Raw genomic sequence first — 4,423 nt, 5'->3', positions numbered from 1 at the left:
CTTAAATGCTCGGTGTGCATTTGAGCTCATCTGCCCTCAGCAGCATGAGGAACCTTCCAGAACGTGTTCTTCATGAAGCGGTGTGTTTTAACAGCGGCTTCTCTCGCTCTGTGCATTAAAATCTGATCTCAGCACAAGAACACATGTACAGTACTGATGTATGTGACCTCAGAGAGCGTTCAGGCAGTGTTCGGCTGCACTAATACGGTACATACACAGTAAACATGTTTTAATGTTGAGTTTTTTCAACTTACAGTAATACATGTGCACAATATAAAACACAGTATAGAACGCAGATTGTGATCTTATCTGAACAATATTATTTCAACATGTTCAACATGGAACGAAATGGTCATATTTATAGAGATTTCATTTTGGAGTGCTTTCTAGACAGGTGAACTACCATCCCCAGTGAACTACAGTCTCCAGTGAAGTAATTACAGTCTCCAATGAACTACAGTCTCCAGTGAACTACAGGCTCCAGTGAACTGCAGGCTCCAGTACAGGTGGGCCAGTGGTCTTTTCCGATGTTCTTACCTTCTACATCTTCCTGCTTCGTTTAAGATGTTCTTAACAGGGGACTCTATCATTTGTGCAGTGGTGCAAGCCTGTGGCCCTTTGAATTTATTGAAAATCCTTCCACCATGTCTGTGGTGAACCTATTATAATTAAGAAGACATAATTTGAAACTTAATCTGTCTCTAATGCAGGGCATCAATTATTAGGTACGACTTAGTACCGCTATTTCTGAAATGCTTGTGGTCAGATAAATTTCACAGTCCCAGTATACAAGGTGCGTAATGGATGAAACCTCACAGAAACAACATGGCAAGCAAGATCAAGGAAAGAATATCTGTGACCAGGATGAAATGTCTCAACTTGAAGACACCCACAGACTGAAGACTCACTCAGTCTGAAGACACTGTCAGACTAAAGACACCCTCAGACTTAAGACTCAGGCTCAGACTAATGGTCTACGAGTTATAATAAAATACATTTCAAAAATTTATTGGTAATTTAAGAAGCTTTCCTGTTCATGTCCTCATAAAAAATAAACTACTTTTGAATTTCTTTGAACTCTCCTTGAATATATGAGCTATTTTTATTCTTTTATTTCATTTTTATGGAATACTAAGCAGCCTTACCACAGTGGTTCTGAACTAATCGATGAAGTACGTGCAATTTTAGATTCAGTTCAACAAGTGCCTGTACCAAAAATCAAGGATTTCTGAAGCTATTTCTGTTTCCATTTATCCTCACCGAGGTTCTTATATAACACCTTTTTCATTTGTCATCTACCACTGTCAAACTCCACTGCCAGCCCAAATGCAAGGACTTTGCAAAATAAATAAATAAATATGCAAGCAAGCAGAGAGAAAGCCCTTCAGAACTGTCAGAGCAGTGTTTTTCTTCATAGCGGTGTTTTTCTTCACAGCAATGTTTTTCTTCATAGCGGTGTTTTTCTTCATAGCGGTGTTTTTCTTCACAGCGGTGTTTTTCTTCATAGCGGTGTTTTTCTTCACAGCGGTGTTTTTCTTCACAGCGGTGTTTTTCTTCACAGCGGTGTTTTTCTTCACAGCGGTGTTTTTCTTCATAGCTGTGTTTTTCTTCATAGCAGTGTTTTTCTTCACAGCAGTGTTTGTCTTCCTGTCACCAGCTGCTGGACCAGAGTCTGTATTCAGAGGGAAAGATCATCCCACCCCCTTTACGCACATACAGTTGTGATCAAATTTATTCAACCCCCAATGCTGCGAAGGGTTTTATGGAATTCAGTGCACATTTGTAATTGTGTTCATAATGAAATCTTACAAGGACTTGTTAAAGAACTAAATGCAACTAAGATAGCATCAATTTTTTTTGTCATAAAGTATTAAATGGCCTTTTTGTGATTTCTTCATTGACACAATTATTCAACCCCTTTACGACTACCACTCCTAAGAACAGAGGTTCATTCCAGTGTTTTCCATCAGGTATTGAAAACATCTGTGGATGTCAACGAGCAGCAATCAAGCATGATAAGCACCAATTAGGCAGATTTAAAAGGACTGTGATACTCAGCTCCTTCTAGACATCTACTGGTGTGTTTCCAAGCATGGTGAAGGCAAGAGAATGGTCCCAGAAGACAAGAGAAGAGGTTATTGCTCTTCACAAGAATGGCAATGGATATAAAAAGATTGGGAAGGTGTTAAATATTCCAAGAGACACTATCGGAAGTATCATTCGCAAGTTCAAGTTAAAGGGCACAGTGGAAACGTTACCTGGTCGTGGCAGAAAGAAGATCCTGACCGCGACTGCTGTGCGCTACCTGAAGCGTAATGTGGAGAAAAATCCCCGCGTGACTGCTAAGGAACTGAAAAAAGACCTGTCAGATGTGGGCACTGAAGTTTCAGCTCAGACAATAAGGCGCGCACTGCATAACGAAGACCTCCATGCCAGAACGCCCAGACGCACCCCCTTGCTGACTCCAAAGAACAAGAAAAGTCGACTGCAGTATGCCAAAAGTCATGTGGACAAGCCACAAAGGTTTTGGAACAGTGTACTGTGGTCAGATGAAACTAAATTAGAACTGTTTGGGACAATGGACCAGCGCTATGTTTGGAGAAGGAAGAACCAGGCTTATGAACAAAAGAACACCTTGCCTACTGTGAAGCATGGCGGGGGGTCAATTATGCTTTGGGGCTGTTTTGCTTCCAATGGTACAGGAAAGCTTCAACGTGTGCAGGGTACCATGAATTCCCTTCAGTACCAGGAGATCTTGTGATGGAGTCAGTCACAAACCTGCGGCTTGGGAGACGTTGGACCTTCCAACAGGACAATGATCCGAAGCACACATCCAAGTCCACTAGAGCATGGTTGAACATGAAAGGCTGGAACATTCTAGAGTGGCCATCGCAATCACCAGACTTAAATCCAATTGAGAACCTCTGGTGGGACCTAAAGAAGGCAGTTGCAGTGCGCAAGCCTAAGAATGTGACTGAACTGGAGGCTTTTGCCCATGAAGAATGGGCTAAGATACCCATAGGTCGCTGCAAGACACTTGTGTCAAGCTATGCTTCACGCTTGAAAGCTGTCATAACTGGAAAAAGATGTTGTACTAAGTACTAAAAAATAATGTCACTAGGGGGTTGAATAAAACTGATAATGATGTGAGCACAGTAAAGACATTTGTGGTTATTCCATCATAAATATTATGTTATGTTTGTCTAATTTATAAGTGCCTCTTTGATATAATTGTAAATAAGATGACTGAAATGATCAAAATCAATGTCAAACTGGCCAAAACACTTTATTTCAGTGGGGGTTGAATAAATTTGATCACAACTGTATGTGTGTATATACACACACATATGCACACACACATTATACATGATTGGAGATATATATATATATATATATATATATAATCCCTGTACCATTATCTTTAAGAAAGTATGTAATCCTTGTACCTTTATCTTTAAGAATATAATCCCTGTACTTTTATCTTTAATAATATAATTTCTGTACCTTTATCTTTAATAATATAATCCCTGTACCTTTATCTTTAATAATATAATTTCTGTACCTTTATCTTTAATAATATAATCCCTGTACCTTTATCTTTTATATAATCCTTGTACCTTTATCTTTAAGAATGTAATCCTTGTACCTTTATCTTTAAGAATATAATCCCTGTACCATTATCTTTAAGAAAGTATGTAATCCTTGTACCTTTATCTTTAATATAATTCCTGTACCTTTATCTTTAATATAATTTCTGTACCTTTATCTTTAATAATATAATCCCTGTACCTTTATCTTTAATATAATCCTTGTACCTTTATCTTTAAGAATGTAATCCTTGTACCTTTATCTTTAAGAATGTAAACCCTGTACCTTTATTTTTAGGAATATAATCCCTGTACTTTTATCTTTAAGAAGGTAATCCCTGTACCTTTATTTTTAAGAATGTAATTCCTGTACCTTTATGAGTATAATCTCTGTACCTCTAGCTTTAAGAATCATCCTGCAGTCCGATAATGGCCTGCTCGAGGTTTGGTGTCCTAGCAACAACATCACAGTGACGGCTGGAATCAGCACAACTTTATCCCTCACCATAAGACCATTATACTCCACCACTGACATGAAGGACAAGGGAGAAGGTTTTCATCATAAAGTCTATAACCTTGTGTTGAGCTGTGATTAGATGCATGTTCAGCTATGATGAATACCTCTCATTAGCCCTCCAGAGAGGGCGGGACAGACACTGGTGATGGGTTCACTCCGCACCCACTCTGCTTGTACAGTACGTAATAACTAATCAGTCAAACTCACATCAAGGGAAACCATAAAACTAAAGGAGGACTTGCACATTATTAGAATAAATGTTGGAAAATGTTCACAGATGATGCACCGCTGTGTTGCTGTGTAGTGAGGATACATGGGG

General features: G+C 38.9%; 1 long non-coding RNA gene across 1 annotated transcript; it reads left to right on the top strand.

Moving 5' to 3' along the window:
- LOC143518369 (uncharacterized) lies at positions 1-936 on the top strand. Its single transcript, XR_013132159.1, has 3 exons — positions 1-80; positions 391-506; positions 819-936. It is a non-coding gene; the product is annotated as an uncharacterized LOC143518369 (long non-coding RNA).
- The last annotated feature ends 3,487 nt before the right edge of the window (positions 937-4,423 follow it).

Source organism: Brachyhypopomus gauderio, chromosome 7 (genome assembly GCF_052324685.1).
Source record: "Brachyhypopomus gauderio isolate BG-103 chromosome 7, BGAUD_0.2, whole genome shotgun sequence".
Lineage (NCBI taxonomy): Eukaryota > Metazoa > Chordata > Actinopteri > Gymnotiformes > Hypopomidae > Brachyhypopomus > Brachyhypopomus gauderio.
The sequence above is the reverse complement of the archived record's forward strand: the minus strand, read 5'-3'. Positions and strand labels throughout refer to the sequence as shown.